This window comes from Maylandia zebra, linkage group LG22 (assembly GCF_041146795.1).
Source record: "Maylandia zebra isolate NMK-2024a linkage group LG22, Mzebra_GT3a, whole genome shotgun sequence".
Lineage (NCBI taxonomy): Eukaryota > Metazoa > Chordata > Actinopteri > Cichliformes > Cichlidae > Maylandia > Maylandia zebra.
In genome coordinates this window covers 10,337,018-10,353,681 of record NC_135187.1, presented here as the reverse complement: position 1 = coordinate 10,353,681, position 16,664 = coordinate 10,337,018, and the positions used below count along the sequence as shown (strand labels likewise).

The window sequence follows — 16,664 nt, the reverse complement described above, 5'->3', positions numbered from 1 at the left end:
ATTTTAATAGAAAAGGCTGCGAGACAGAGTTTGGATCTCAGTTTATTCATAATTCACGTCGGCAGTAATGACACCCGGTTACGCCAATCGGAGGTCACTAAAATCAATATTGAATCGGTGTGCAACTTTGCCAAAACAATGTCGGACTCTGTAGTTTTCTCTGGTCCCCTCCCCAATCAGACCAGGAGTGACATGTTTAGCCGCATGTTCTCCTTAAATTGCTGGCTGTCTGAGTGGTGTCCCAGAAACGATGTGGGCTTCATAGATAATTGGCAAACCTTCTGGAGGAAACCTGGTCTTGTTAGGAGAGACGGCATCCATCCCACTTTGGATGGAGCAGCTCTCATTTCTAGAAATATGGACAAATTTATTAAACCCCCCAAAATATGACTATCCAGAGTTGGGACCAGGAAGCAGAGTTGCAGTCTTACACGCTTCTCTGCAGCTTCTCTCCTCCTGCTACCCTCCCAAAAACCCATCTCCATAGAGACTGTGTCAGCTTCCAAAAAGACAAAAAACAAACTAAAAACCAGCAACAAACAACTTAAACATAAACAATTACAAAGAAAGAACAATACAGTATCCACATCTGAACCAAAGAGTAAAACAGTGAAATGTGGATTATTAAATATTAGGTCTCTCTCCTCCAAGTCTCTGTTAGTACATGACTTAATAATTGATCAACAAATTGATTTACTCTGCCTTACAGAAACCTGGTTGCAGCAGGATGATTATGTTAGTTTAAATGAATCAACACCCCCGAGCCATTCTAACTACCAGAAATCTCGAAGCACAGGCCGAGGGGGCGGTGTGGCAGCAATTTTTCACACCAGCCTATTAATTAATGAAAGACCAAGACAGACTTTTAATTCATTTGAAAGCCTGATGCTTAACATTGTCCACCCCAGCTGTGAAACTCAGAAACCAGTCTTACTTGTTATCATCTATCGTCCACCTGGGCCTTACACAGAGTTTCTCTCTGATTTCTCAGACTTTATATCTAATTTAGTTCTGAGCTCAGATAAAATAATTATTGTGGGTGATTTTAACATCCATGTAGATGCTAAAAATGACAGCCTCAACATGGCATTTAATCTGTTATTAGACTCAATTGGTTTCTCTCAAAATGTAAAAGAACCCACCCACCACTTTAATCACACTCTAGATCTTGTTTTAACATATGGCATAGAAACTGAACATTTAACAGTGTTTCCTGAAAACCCTCTCCTGTCTGATCATTTCCTGATAACATTTACTTTTACAATAATTGATTACACAGCGGTGAAGAGTAGACTTTATCAAAGTAGATGTCTTTCTGAAAGCACTGTAACTAAGTTTAAGAATATAATCCACCCACTGTTATCATCTCCAATGCCCTGTACCAACACAGAGCAAAGCAGCTATCTGAACGCTACCCCAACAGAGGTCGATTATCTTGTTAATAATTTCACCTCCTCACTACGTACGACTCTGGATACTGTAGCTCCTGTGAAAACTAAGGCCTCAAATCAGAAGTACCTGACTCCGTGGTATAATTCTGAAACACGTACCCTAAAGCAGATGACTCGTAATCTGGAGAGGAAATGGCGTGTCACAAATCTAGAGGATCATCATTTAGCCTGGAGAAATAGTTTGCTGCTTTATAAGAAAGCCCTCCGCAAAGCCAGAACATCTTACTATTCATCACTGATTGAAGGAAATAAGAACAACCGCAGGTTTCTCTTCAGCACTGTAGCCAAGCTGACAAAAAGTCAGAGCTCTTTTGAGCCAACCATCCCTTTAACGTTAACTAGTAATGACTTCATGAACTTCTTCACAAATAAAATTTTTATCATTAGAGAAAAAATTACCAATAATCATCCCACAGATGTAATATTATCTACAGTTACTCTTAGTACCATTGATATTAAGTTAGACTCTTTTTCTCCAATTGATCTTTCTGAGTTAACTTCAATAATTACTTCCTCCAAACCATCAACGTGTCTTTTAGACCCCATTCCTACAAAACTGCTCAAAGAAGTCCTGCCATTAATTAATTCTTCGATCTTAAATATGATCAACCTATCTCTAATAATCGGCTATGTACCACAGGCCTTCAAGCTGGCTGTAGTTAAACCTTTACTCAAAAAGCCATCTCTAGACCCAGCAGTCTTAGCTAATTATAGGCCAATCTCCAACCTTCCTTTCATATCAAAAATCCTTGAAAGAGTAGTTGTCAAACAGCTAATAGATCATCTGCAGAGGAATGGTTTATTTGAAGAGTTTCAGTCAGGTTTCAGAGCTCAGCACAGCACAGAAACAGCTTTAGTGAAGGTTACAAATGATCTTCTTATGGCCTCTGACAGTGGACTCATCTCTGTGCTTGTCCTGCTAGACCTCAGTGCAGCGTTCGATACTGTTGATCATAATATCCTATTAGAGCGATTAGAACATGCTGTAGGTATTACAAGTACTGCGCTGCAGTGGTTTGTATCATATCTATCTAATAGACTCCAATTCGTGCATGTAAATGGAGAGTCCTCTTCACACACTGAGGCTAATTATGGAGTTCCACAGGGTTCAGTGCTAGGACCAATTCTGTTTACATTATACATGCTTCCCTTAGGCAGTATCATTAGAAGACATAGCATACATTTTCACTGCTATGCAGATGACACCCAGCTCTATCTGTCCATGAAGCCAGATAACACACACCAATTAGTTAAACTGCAGGAATGTCTTAAAGACATAAAGACCTGGATGGCCGCTAACTTTCTGCTTCTTAATTCAGATAAAACTGAGGTTATTGTACTCGGCCCTGAAAATCTTAGAAATATGGTATCTAATCAGATTCTTACTCTGGATGGCATTACCTTGGCCTCCAGTAACGCGGTGAGGAACCTTGGAGTCATTTTTGACCAGGACATGTCCTTCAACGCACATATTAAACAAATATGTAAGACTGCTTTCTTCCATTTGCGCAACATCTCTAAAATTAGAAATATCCTGTCTCAGAGTGACGCTGAAAAACTAGTTCATGCATTTATTACTTCCAGGCTGGACTACTGTAATTCATTATTATCAGGATGTCCAAAAAACTTACTGAAAAGCCTTCAGCTAATCCAAAATGCTGCAGCAAGAGTCCTGACAGGGACTAGAAAGAGAGAGCATATTTCTCCTGTTTTGGCTTCCCTTCATTGGCTTCCTGTTAAATCCAGAATTGAATTCAAAATCCTGCTCCTCACATACAAGGTCTTAAATAATCAGGCCCCATCTTATCTTAATGACCTTGTAGTACCATATCACCCTATTAGAGCGCTCCGCTCTCGCTCTGCAGGCCTACTTGTTGTTCCTAGAGTATTTAAAAGTAGAATGGGAGGGAGAGCCTTCAGTTTTCAGGCCCCTCTTCTGTGGAACCAGCTTCCAGTTTGGATTCGGGAGACAGACACTATCTCTACTTTTAAGATTAGGCTTAAAACTTTCCTTTTTTCTAAAGCATATAGTTAGGGCTGGACCAGGTGACCCTGAATCCTCCCTTTGTTATGCTGCAATAGATGTAGGCTGCCGGGGGATTCCCATGATGCATTGAGTTTTTCCTTTCCAGTCACCTTTCTCACTCACTATGTATTAATAGACCTCTCTGCATTGAATCATATCTGTTATTAACCTCTGTCTCTCTTCCACAGCATGTCTTTATCCTGTCTTCCTTCTCTCACCCCAACCGGTCGCAGCAGATGGCCGCCCCTCCCTGAGCCTGGTTCTGCCGGAGGTTTCTTCCTGTTAAAAGGGAGTTTTTCCTTCCCACTGTCGCCAAAGTGCTTGCTCATAGGGGGTCATATGATTGTTGGGTTTTTCTCTGTATCTATGAAGCGCCTTGAGGCGACTTTTGTTGTGATTTGGCGCTATATAAATAAAATTGAATTGAATTGAAATTGAATTGAAATGTTGTGTGCGAATATCAAAAGTGAGGCTCAGTGTTTGTTGTTAAACTTTAACCTTACTTATTCCCTGCAATAAAAATAGACATTTTTTAAAATGTTCTGTTTGTTATGGTTTTGAAAAGTGAATAGTTTGTTAACCTCTGCACCCTCCCAATAATTAAGGGATTTTAAGAGCCCCCTGGAGAGGTGTGGTGGAAATGTTTTGTTTGCCGAATGTCAGATGGGGCGACGGGAGGGTTTAAAATAATTTTTTTACCCACTTTTTTAACCTGTTGAATCAGATTAAGTTAACTTTCGTTTATGTTTAAATTGTAAGAAATTATTGGGTTGATATTTGCTTATATTTTTCCAGAACTTAAAGGCCGTCACACTGTTTCTCATCTCGTCTCACTGCCCTCGCTCCTTTCGCCTCCGTGCTGCCCTGCTTCATCTTCGCCCACTTCATCTGCACTTGGCTGGTTTTATTCTTCTTCGTTAGCGATTCAAGACGAACTTCATGGAAAGTCGTTGTGGAGAATGGTTTTATCGAGCCGCTTGTCATTGCTGTGATTCCTTACGTTATATACTGATTTGGTGAGTAAATGTTTACTGTTATTCAAACTGCTTTTGTGCCTTCTCTCAGTTTAGCACCAGATTTATGATCTTGCTAGCTAGCTAGTGTTAGCCTAGCATTGCTGCTGCCTCTCGGCTCCTGTTACTTAAAATTAACTCCTTTTAAAAAGTGAAGTTTTCTTTGGATTGTTTGAAGTAGAAAAGTGAGCAGCTATTATATAAGAGCCCGGAAGAAACCTTTTCGGAAGGTGCAGCCGTTAAGGTTGGGGGCTTGTTTATAGTCCATATAAAACTTTCTAACATATTAAGTTTTTATTTTTAACCCCTGGATTTATTTTAATTCTTTGTGGCAGCTTTTGAACATCTGTGCAGTGGCGGTCCTAGCCTGTTTGGCGCCTTGGGCGAACACTCCCTCTGGCGTCCATCTTCCATTGGTTTTAATTTTGCACTCCAGTAGGAACACCCATCCCCCAACCCGAGGATCACCACAATATAGCGTAATAAACCTACACCTTAAGTTAGTTCACAGATTCGACAGAACATTACAACATTATGAATGTAATGTGCTCTATTTGGAAGCAGCCGGCCCCTTCTCCTTTCGACAGTGTGTGAGACTTTAATTCATCAAACTGTAAATTATAAATTGTTATTGATCCCTTTACCCCTAGCCCTAAAGTGCATATTAATTTTCTTACTCTTCTTAAATTTATTGTTTGTTTACTTGCACTGCTGTAACCTGACCCTCGTCGTCTGGTCTCTCTATATACTGGACTGTTTATAGCGGAGATGATAATAAAGTTTACTTTGACTTCAGCGCAGCAGCAAGCATATTATAATGTCTGGTGTTTTCGTGTTTGTTGGTTTGTTTTTATTTTATTTTATTTTGCGAGTTGGTTATTAGATGCTGCTCCAGCCAGCCACAGAATCCCCCGCTGCTCCGCCCTCTCCTCCCTGTGCGACAAGCAGCAGGCGCACCTCACAAACGGAGGGCGCCCTTACTCCCAGCAAATGGGCGATAGAAAACCGATCAGTGCCTATGGCATTCCCAGTATGCCCTGGCATGATGTCGGGACAGCATGAGTACAAGCAAATAAATTTTTTTTTGCTGATGCCCGTGATGCCGCACCCCACCACGATGCCGCCCTGGTCCCATGTCGCCCATGTCAAAAACCGCTACTGCATCTGTGGCATCTATTAATGTCAAATGTAATTACATTTTAAAAAAGAAGAAGAAGAACAGCAGTATTTGTTTTGTTAAAACATGTGTTTAGATTCATTTTTTGTTGTGAAAGTCCAAAGCCATAAACCAGATTCGTGGCTTGCTAAATGGTTAAAGTCTATGTTGGCTTTATAGCTTCTTCTATATTCTAAATAATGAAGCTAAATCCCACTGTTGAATCATCAGAACATGTTGGGGTTGCCTGTGTCACATATAAACACTGCCATATGTTTTATCTGGTAATTGTGCTTATTAGAGACTTTATATATTGAAAGTTAGCTTTTAACAAGCGTGCAATGATTACATTTAAGTTAGGTGGTCTTTTCTTTAAACACATCTCTTTAGGCCTAAACTAACAGTGTTAATGCCACAAATTCAGACACAGTAATAGAGGATTTTAGTACTATATGTGCTAGTCTAATTTGGTTGTATGAGGTCTACTACATTGACCTTCTGTGTTGTAAGTTATAACTGCTGCACAGCCATTAAGGATCAAATCAGTTTCTAAATAATTTTCTGTTTTTTCTCCCTCTGCTTGCTTCTTATGGTCTTTGAGGCTCGGGACCAGCACTCCCCAGGTTACATCAAACCCTTACAAGTCTGTAAGAAGAAGCAGTTGGACAGAAAGTCTTTAACTGAGTGGTAACTATTTTGGTTTTCCAATATATTAATAATTGTCAGTGACATTTATATTAATCAGGCTGAGCTTTAATTATACTTTAGATCAACCTGTTTTACTTATTGTTTCATTTGTGCTTTGGTTTGGGGAAGTTGTTTCTTTATTGATCTTTTCCTGTCTTCTGTTATTAGACTTGAGACCTGATTGCTCTATGCTGTTGCTGATGACTCCAGTTAATCCTGAGAGACATGTTGTGTAAGTGAATACAAAGACAGTTTAGTCTGCACAAACTTAGTTTGTGGCATATGATCAGTCCACACTGTCCACACAGTATATGGTTTGCAAGTTTTTGAACAGTGAAATTTGTTTTTAAACCATTCCATTGTTGCCCTGGCTTTATGTTTAGGGTCGTTGTCCTGCTGGAAGGTGAACCTCCACCCCAGTCTCAAGTCTTTTGCAGACTCCAAGAGGTTTTCTTCCAAGATTGCCCTGTATTTGGCTCCATCCATCTTCCCATCAACTCTGACCAGCTTCCCTGTCCCTGCTGAAGAGAAGCACCCCCAGAGCATGATGCTGCCACCACCATGTTTGACAGTGGGGATGGTGTGTTCAGAGTGATGTGCAGTGTTAGTTTTCTGCCACACATAGCGTTTTGCATTTTGGCCAAAAAGTTCCATTTTGGTCTCATCTGACCAGAGCACCTTCTTCCACATGTTTGCTGTGTCCCCTACATGGCTTGTGTCAAACTGCAAACAGGACTTCTTATGGTTTTCTGTTACCAATGGCTTTCTTCTTGCCACTCTTCCATAAAGGCCAACTTTGTGCAGTGCACGGCTAATAGTTGTCCTATGGACAGATTCCCCCACCTGAGCTGTAGATCTCTGCAGCTCGTCCAGAGTCACCATGGGCCTCTTGGCTGCATTTCTGATCAGCGCTCTCCTTGTTCGGCCTGTGAGTTTAGGTGGACGGCCTCGTCTTGGTAGGTTTACAGTTGTGCCATACTCCTTCCATTTCTGAATGATGGCTTGAACAGTGCTCCGTGGGATGTTCAAGGCTTGGGAAATCTTTTTGTAGCCTAAGCTGCTTTAAATTTCTCAATAACTTCATCCCTGACCTGTCTGGTGTGTTCTTTGGACTTCATGGTGTTGTCGCTCCCAATATTCTCTTAGACAACCTCTGAGGCCGTCACAGAGCAGCTGTATTTGTACTGACATTAGATCACACACAGGTGCACATTTAGTCATTAGCACTCATCAGGCATGTCTATGGGCAACTGACTGCACTCATACCAAAGGGGGCTGAATAATTATGCACACCCCACTTTGCAGTTATTTATTTGTAAAAAATGTTTGGAATCATGTATGATTTTCGTTCCACTTCTCACGTGTGCACCACTTTGTGTTGGTCTTTCACGTGGAATTCCAATAAAATTGATTCATGTTTGTGGCTGTAATGTGACAAAATGTGGGAAAGTTCAAGGGGGCCGAATACTTTTGCAAGCCACTGTATGTGTTGTACTAGAAATGTCAAGGATGATAAAACATAATGTGATTTTGTTTTGTTTTTTTACAGATCCTCATTAAATGTTGTTAGTACATTTCAGAAGGGTCTACTTATTGGCCCTGTGAAGCAAAGGAAGCAACTAAAAATATTTCTTAAACTTGAAAATCAGGTTAAGAACTCCTTCAACACATTAAAACCTGAAAGACTTACTGAGATAATTTATTGAAGTAAAAAAATAAAAATGAAATTAAAAAAATCTGCAGTATAACTGCATGGATATTTGCCATCCCTTATAGCATGTGTGTGTTTGTGTGTGTGTGTGTGTGTGTGTTCGTTCCAAAATGATTAACCAGGATCAAACCATGAAAGAGTGGTTCGGGGAGCAGGAGGCATCATTTTCACACTTGGATCATCAAGTCCATACTTTGACCCCTTTGAGAATCTTTGGGATGTGCTTCATTAGTGCAAGATCTTGGTGAGAAATTAACCTGACTGTGGATAGACTGAAGTGAAGCCAAAGCAAATGCATGGTGCCATCAAAGCTGGAGGAGATCCAAATTTCCCTTTTCCCTTGTCCCCCCACAGTTTAAACACAAGGTGGCAGTGTTGCACTGATAGAAAACAAACCAACAGCAGACGCGCCCCAGCTTAGATTCTACTTTACTCAAGTATTTCTATTTACTTAACAATATTCTGCAGGAAATGTTGTACTTTTGTACCTCCCTTGGGTTTATTTGGTAACATTCGTCTTTTTGATTCAAATTAAACCTTAAGATGTGTTAAAGGACTGATTTTAAAGCTCCATAGAGGGCTTCAGCTTTGCTGCAGAGCCTGCAACAAACTGTGCAGCTGGTTTGTTTTTAAGAACAGATGCTAAAAGACAGTAAAGAGACACATGTCCTTCCTCCAGTGAACTCCTCCGTTAACCAGTCTCTGTAAAGTGTTTTAGACTCTGCTGGAAGATTTTAAATTGCTGCCATAAATTACTGTCCATGACCTCAATGCAGTGAATTAATGCACCGCATGTTTAATCTACAGTCTGTCAAGCTCCAAAAGACCATTTTATTCTATGACAAGGCTTAATCTGTTTCAGCCACAGGGGTCATTAGCTTATTCCTGGATGCTCGCACAATGACTTTTACTGCAAACGGGCTGAAAGCGAAATTACAAATGAGCCATGATGTTGTCAGAAGGAGCTGAGCACACGTGAAGGGTGAAGCAGTGAATGAAGATGTGTCCTCACGCAGTGTTGTTCCTGCACGCTTTTTCTGCACTTCACTGATCCTCTTTGTGCAGTCATGACTGTGCATTTAAAGCACCAAGAGCACAGTGATGGAAAGTAACTAAAAAGATTTCATTAAGTAGTGAATTTCCTCTTTTTTTTTCCTGCATTTGAGTGTAATTTCATTTGTTTGATTACTAATATTTACATGGAAGGTAACTGCTAGTTCTTACTGCACTGCATTAATCAGACATCCATGCGCTTAACAGCTTATCCACTTCAGGGTTGAGGGGACAATAGGAGCAGAGTACTCCTAGGACAGTCTATGGACAGTTGGCAGTCTATCACTGGGCCAAAATAAACGGATAATTTTATAATTATTAAAGATCGAGGAAGGATATAAAATAGTGAAGAATGTAAACATCTTGTAAGGTATATCCTTCCCTTTCATTTTAACACATGTTTAAAAACACTTAAGGGGAACATTTAATGATGAGCATATATATTTATTCAGTTTTATTTCTATAGTGCCAAAAATCATTTCAAGTGCTTTAAATTGTATGCTAAAGACCCCATATGACTGGAAAGAAACCCAGCGATCAGATCAAAGCATAATCAAATCAAAATTTATTTATTTATATAGCACATTTAAAAACAATAGTTTTGATCAAAATGCTTCACAAGTTAGGAAATAAATAAAATGAGACAAGTGATGTGCCCCTTTGAGCAAGCACTTGGCAACAGTGGGAAGAAAAATTTCCCTTTTAACAGGAAGTAACCTCCAGTTCTGGGAGAGGGCAGCTATTTGAACTTGCTGGGGATTTATATCTTTGTCTTTCTCCTTTATTGACGGGGAAAGACGAGAAAATACCAGAAGAGGGAAATGTCGAGATTGGGCAGAAAATGAAGCAAAACTGCAGTTCCTCTGGTGGCCAGCAGGGGCCGACTCCAAAGGCAAGTCAGTCCCTATTGACTCACATGTTAAAATGTCCAAGTTAGAGCAGCAGAAATAAACTCAAGCTCACTGCTCATTTTCCCCTTCATATCTACTGTATGAGTGTTGGTTTCCTTTGTAACTCTTAGAATTATGGGTGTGTCAATGTAGTGTTCAAGTTCGCTTTATTTGTCATTCTAGTCATCTTAAAAGACAAAGAGATGAAATTATGTGTCTCACAGCCCAGGTAAGTGCAAAATTGAAAACCACCACCAAACAAGACAGAACAATCCATTAAAGAAACAGTTAAAGGTCATAAAGTGTAACCAGTACCTGATTTAAACAGTAATAAAATCGAGACATAAAATAATAAAATTAAAAAATAGACATAAAATTCTATAGATTTTTTTTTGGGGTCTTTTGGAGCATTTTTAATGGAATTATCTGAGAAATATTTTGCTTGCTGTGCTGTTAATTCTGCCAACAGCTTCTCCTCAAAGCCTCTCTTTATGAAGCAGAGGTCTTTATTAGCAGGTGTCTGCTGCAGCCGTACAGTTCATGGATGCAGCATGCTAACCAAGCCAGTATAAAGAACGGCCATGGCTACTGTTATGCCACCCATTGGTTAATGAGCTCAGCCACGAGTTTTCACCATGACTGTCCTGGTGTTTTTAACTCACACATGATGGAATGGAAAGCCAGTAAAAGCCCTGAGAGTTACTGGACAATTCAAGGTTTGTTGAAATGTTAAAAAATAAGATTTTTAAAACTGATTCTAAAGCTAACAGGACGCCAGAGTCTCTATTTGTATCTTACAGTCAAAGCCATTGGACTAGAGTATTGTTAATCTTACTGTCCCCAACACCATTAAATAAAAGCACCAGTGGGAATGTAACTGAGTACATTTACTCAAGTACTTTACTCACTTTCAATGGACTTGTACTTTAAGTACTTCCATGCACTGTATATTTTTCTGTACACTGTACTACTTATTTTAAAACTTTGCTTTCCTTTTAGTTTGATTGAGCTACAGGGCAACTAAAATTATAACCAGCTGCAACATTAAAGAGATACAGACATCAATAATTATAACCCAATAATATTATGGACATGATTCACTCATGTGAAATGATACATGAGGTACTTTAGCTACTTTTTAAAAAATGTATTATTTATTTGAATATGCAACCTGTGAACTGTAATGCTACTTAAATATGATCATAACTTTTACATAGGTGCTAAATACTTTATTTTACTTTGCAAATTAACTAATCGTCATAAGATCGGGTTTAGATTCTTATGCAGCTCCACTTTTCAAGAATAAATCTGCATTAGGAACACCAATTAAAAAAATAATTTAAAAAATACTGGAAATTGCAGGAAGCCAGCGAAGACCTTTTAAAATCTGAGGGCTCTCTTCCTGGAATGAGTTAAATTATGTGCAGCTACATTTTGGTGATTTAAAGATAATTTATTAATAAAGGTCAAATATGGAGATTCAAAGAGAAATGATTGTGACTGGGAAGCCCCACTTTGATCGTACGTGGGCTGGACCACTTAAACTCCAACTTCTGTCAGAGTGAAGAAGTCTAACCACACATTTAATCAATGAGAGATCTTAATATAAGACAACAGAGTGCAATTTCAACTGTCTCAGGTTTTCTAAGTCAGCGGTCTCCAACCTTTTTTGCGCCACGGACCGGTTTATGCCCGACAATATTTTCACGGACCGGCCTTTAAGGTGTCGCGGATAAATACAACAAAATAAAACTAGTACTGGTACCGAAAAAAAAGAAGATTTATTCATAACACACGTGAAGAGACCCAGGAAAACTGAGTTAACGATAAAAACGATAACAAAATAACGCTGAAAACCGATAAAAACCCCGAAAACCATACATTTCACACCTGAGCCCCAACTCTCGCGGCCCGGTACCGGTCCGAGGCCCGGGGGTTGGGGACCGCTGTTCTAAGTGATAAAGAAATGCCTCTGTAGTAAATTAAAGTAATCTGTCAGTATGACTTTTGGGGCTTAAATTCTGAGACGTTTGTGTATAAAATGAAAGAAATCTATCATTTAATTACTTTGGTGCATCGTTAATGGGAAAAGTAGGAAAAGCCCCCGAGCCTTATGCCCTTTAGCCTTAACCCATGCCTGGCGACAGGTTTCTGTAACGTTTCTTTAAACTACCATAACTCTTGAACAGTTTGTGCAATGTAAAAAAATTCCAACGGATCCTGAAAACAGTGACTCTGCACTTTTCAGGGATATTAGAGGCATTATGGTAATCCCAAGCACCGCGTCACAGCAGCCCCGGGAAGATGAATGTGGAGAGAGAGCATTTTATCAGACATTTTGGTATTTTTTTTTGTCATTTTTTAAATATTCTTTTATTCTTTCTCTGTTTTTAGCGTTTCATGCCATGTTTTTGTTTTTTTAATTCCATATATGAAATGTCACCATTAGCAAACATACACTACCCAGCCCTCTTCCAACCCCTGAAAAAGCAGGGCTTTGAGGGATTGTAGAGCAGAGTGGGTTTATGATCCACTCAGGAAAAATAAAGGTGAGCACAAGTGTCAGCAGTCCAGCGCAGGCCTTCGCCTACAGCTTGGCAGGAACTGTTTTTTGGAGCTCTACCAGGGGGATTGTTTATCAGTATATTATTCATGTAAGTTCTGAGGGTCTTATTCCGTAAAAACGGTAACATTTTAATTTTGTTTATTTATGTTCTTAATCACTGATTACACTCTTATAGTATACAGCAAAACATATAGAGCAAAACAACTTCCAGATGTTGAAAGAAGTAATTGTCCTGAAAAAAAGAGACCAAATCTCATGCTCTCAGCTGATTTTTTTTAATGACAGTTTTACAGCTAAAACAAAATCATTCCAGGCGGCCTGCTGAAGATGATCGGGGTTAGCAGTTTGCTGGTGTCACAGAGTGAAGGAGCTGAGGGCTGCCCCCTGCTGGTCACTGGTGGCCAGGAAACTGTTTACATCTTCAGTTGCTAATGAAACAGCTTCAGCTTTCCACCCAAATATGGTCACTTCTGGTTTCAAGAAGCCGACACATCTGCAGCTGAGATGCACTCCAGAAATACAGCACTGAGGTCAGTGTGGCTAAAGACTGAATATTTTTTCTACCTGTAGGAAACTTCAGAATGCTTCATCCACTGCCGCAAAGATCATGATAAACCTAATAAAGAGGAAATAATCTGGATTATTTAGAGTAAAGTAGTTGAATGACACACTGGGTTATGCATGAGTCACATGCCGAGAATCTGCGCTGGATGCAGGTAAAGTTAAGAAACCGCTCTCACACTAAACCGACTTTGAGGAAAACCTTCGCCCTTAGCTGTGTTGGTAACGCTGATGCCACATCTACCTCAGATCTGGCTGATGACGTCTCTGCCTGCAGCTGGGGCACAAAGGGGCCCTGCTGAGCGAAGAAGCTGTAATTTCAGAGCCTGCAAATACTTCACAGGAAATGATTGTGGTAAGCCAAGGAAATGACACCAACTCTGCAACTCTCCTCTGTAACTTATAACGCGAGAGCCGGGCTTTGCTCTCTGCTCCTGTCGTTGGCTGCAGGTACTGCACGCCCCCTCTCTGATGACCTTTCACCCCGTTTGCTCGCCCACGGTTTGATCGCTCTTCTCCTGCACATTTCCATCTCGGCGGCCCAAACACCTGTTTGCTGTTTCTCAGCTCGGCCAGACGATATCTCATTCGGGATCGTGGAGACGTCTGCCCCGGGGAGCTGATGGAAGTGCAGCTTCTGCTCGCTCGTCTCTGCAGCACCTTACGTTGTTGTGCAACTGCAGTGAACCAGAGACAGTCATTTATAAGATGTCTGGCTCGCTGCCTCTGGTCACAGAAGCCGCCGCCGCTGCTGCTGCTGCGTCCAGGACTGTGTGTTCTGGCCTGAGTGGATGAATTAGAGCTGCCAAGACCAAAATAACTCATTGATTCACTGAGCTCTCCCTGGGTCTGAAGCATTAACATCACCCAGAAGCTATTTCTCTCACTTGTTTGGAGCCGCAAGTCGTCCAGAGGTACCATTATCCAAGCCCGGCGAAGGCAAAACGACTAAACAAAGAAAGCTGTGGAAGCTAAAAGAGTTCTTACATTTTTAATTTCACGTAATAGACTTTTTTTAAAAAAATATAACAAACACCAATCTGCCAAGAGATTAAAAGCACAGGTGAAGTGCATAATTCATCTTGTGTTACAATTCAAAGGTATGCTACGGAAGAGGATAAGGGCCACTGGAAAAAAAAATCTGAGAAAAAAAGTCAGAATTCTGACTTTAATCTTAGGATTCTGACTTTTTTCTCAGAATTCTGACTTTTTTCACCGAATTCAGGAAAAAAAAAAAAAAAAAAGACGTTCCCACTTTTTTTTTCCCCAGTGGCCCTAATCCTCTTCCGTAGTATGCAGGGAAAATCGGGTGGATGTTAATGTTAAACTTAACACTTGCCAGCTGTCTTTGAAGCACCTCTGGGCACTTATTTTGGCAGTTTTATTTTCAAGCATTTTCCTAAATTAACTTGAATTTTAATGGTGACCAGGACATAAAGACAACACCTATAAAATCACCAAATTTCTAAAAAAAAGTCTGTTAAAAAGTTGCCGATTTCACCTTACCTCTAAATGCCACCTCCAAATATGACTAAATAACAATGGCCTTTATATCAAAGATAGATGTAGCCACCACCTCTTTATTTTTGTAACCAGATGAATCGCCCCCTGCTGGCCACTACAAATACCGGAAGGCATGAGACGCAAAATCTGCTCGGGGAACAGTTTCGGCAGCAGGACAAAGAGCTCAAGTTTCTGACTTGGCTTTCACTTGTTTATTGATTTCACTTTATAAAAATAAAATTGATAAATCAACAGACATAAAGTGTCTTTTCTTATGCAGGTAAACAATAGTTTATAGTTAACTTTTGTGGTATTACTAAAGTAGTAAAGGCAACAAGTATAAATACTTAGGTTAGATTGTGGTCTTTGTGCGTTCCTGTGAGTTTTACTTCCTCGCTTTGTTGGCTCTCTTTGGTAATCGTCTGTCCCACCTGTGCCTTCTTCCACACCTGTTCCCTCTCTGCTCTCCTGCGTCCACTTGGGATATATTTACTCCTGAGCTTTCCCTTGTTTCCAGTCAAATAATCTTGTTACTCTTGCCTGTAGGCTTCCGTCCATTCCTTGGTTTTCTTCAGTTTTGATTTGTTAGCGTCTCTGTTTTCCTTTTGTTTCTATTTTAGACTTTTGTCTCAGTGTGTGGATTCAGACCTGAATTATAATTGCCTAATTTTGTGTTTTACTTTGCATTTGAACCTTAGTATGTCAGATATTTTTAGATGTTATAAAGCTCAGGGGTGCACATGAGCTTGAAAATCAAGTTTTCTACACTATTTATGATCAAACATTCAGATTTGCAGAGTCATATATTTTTGGATCTAAGGACAGCCACCGCTGTGCTTCAGGTGAAATGTTTTTGACCTTTTCAGCATGGATTTATTTTTCAAGTTCAAATAGTCGGACTAAAACAGCTTCTCTTTTTCCAGCCAGGCTAAAAACTTTGAGCCCCTTTTTTTTCTTCTCTGCCTTTGTGGGGCAGATTAACAGAGAGCACATCTCTGCTGTGGACAGACTCATTGCACCCTGCCTGCAAAACGGGAACCTTTTTAAAAGTCATTCTCCTTTCCCTGGAGAGCGCAGAGAGGAATGCAGTGAATAATAAAAACAGGGAGATTGCCTGTGAGTGCCAGTCTGTGAGAGCAGCGAGGATTTTTTAATGAGATTCTGAGATTGGAAGCTGAAGGGGGAGGCGGGAGTTTTGCTGTGCTCATGGACATCTCGCCGTTACGCAGTTCCATCTATCTATAGAGCAGCTACCCCTCAGGGAGCGGTTATAGTCACTCAGACTATAATGAAACACAGCGAAGAGGAGATGAGGAGAAAACAGAGGCTGTTTTCAGCTCTGCCGTTTATCTGATCAATTCACTGCACCTTGAAGCAGAGAAATGTGCTGCAGATTAGCCGGTGGCTCAGAGAGACGATTCTCACGGCCCGCACAACATCTGTAGCAGAGTCTTGTCCTCTACTCACCCTCATTACTCTTTGTGTCACGTCTAATGCGCTACAAGCAAAGTGAAGAATAGTTTGGCTCCTTCTCCACCTGCCCAGTCCCGCTCAATGAAATCCTCTCAGCTCTGTGTTTAATGTGATCAGATATGACTTAACGATGAGACAAGCATGCGATTGGATAAAAAATCAACCAGAACAATAACCTAAGGTGAGATTTTTATATTACTTAAACGCTGAGTCACGCTTCGGATGAATGAACCCTTCATCTAAGCGCTCAGTCTAGATCCTGGAATGATTAATCTACACCTTAAGATCCTTCTGTTAGTGTTTGCTCCCCATCAGTCTGATGAAGACTACGAGAGGCCGTTTGAAACAGTAGTTTCAACAATAATGCCTTTTTTCAGGGTTGTTGCACACCACCTATGACATAACCACTAGCTGGGCTTGCTGCAGAACGGCAGAAATGTGTCGCCACTCAGACAAAACCTCTGCATCAGTACTCAATGAGGAGTAAAACCAGTTGAAACCAGAAGCAAAGAAATCAGTTTTCCTCCGTATCTCCTGTGAATGTCTGAGCTCTTGTGCTGATATTAGTGCCAGA

The 16,664-nt window shown here is 40.4% G+C and overlaps 1 long non-coding RNA gene across 1 annotated transcript; it reads left to right on the top strand.

Moving 5' to 3' along the window:
* The first annotated feature begins 4,206 nt into the window (after positions 1–4,206).
* On the top strand, positions 4,207–8,068 carry LOC143414565 (uncharacterized). Its single transcript, XR_013095198.1, has 4 exons — positions 4,207–4,493; positions 6,248–6,333; positions 6,502–6,565; positions 6,717–8,068. It is a non-coding gene; the product is annotated as an uncharacterized LOC143414565 (long non-coding RNA).
* Positions 8,069–16,664: the final 8,596 nt, after the last annotated feature.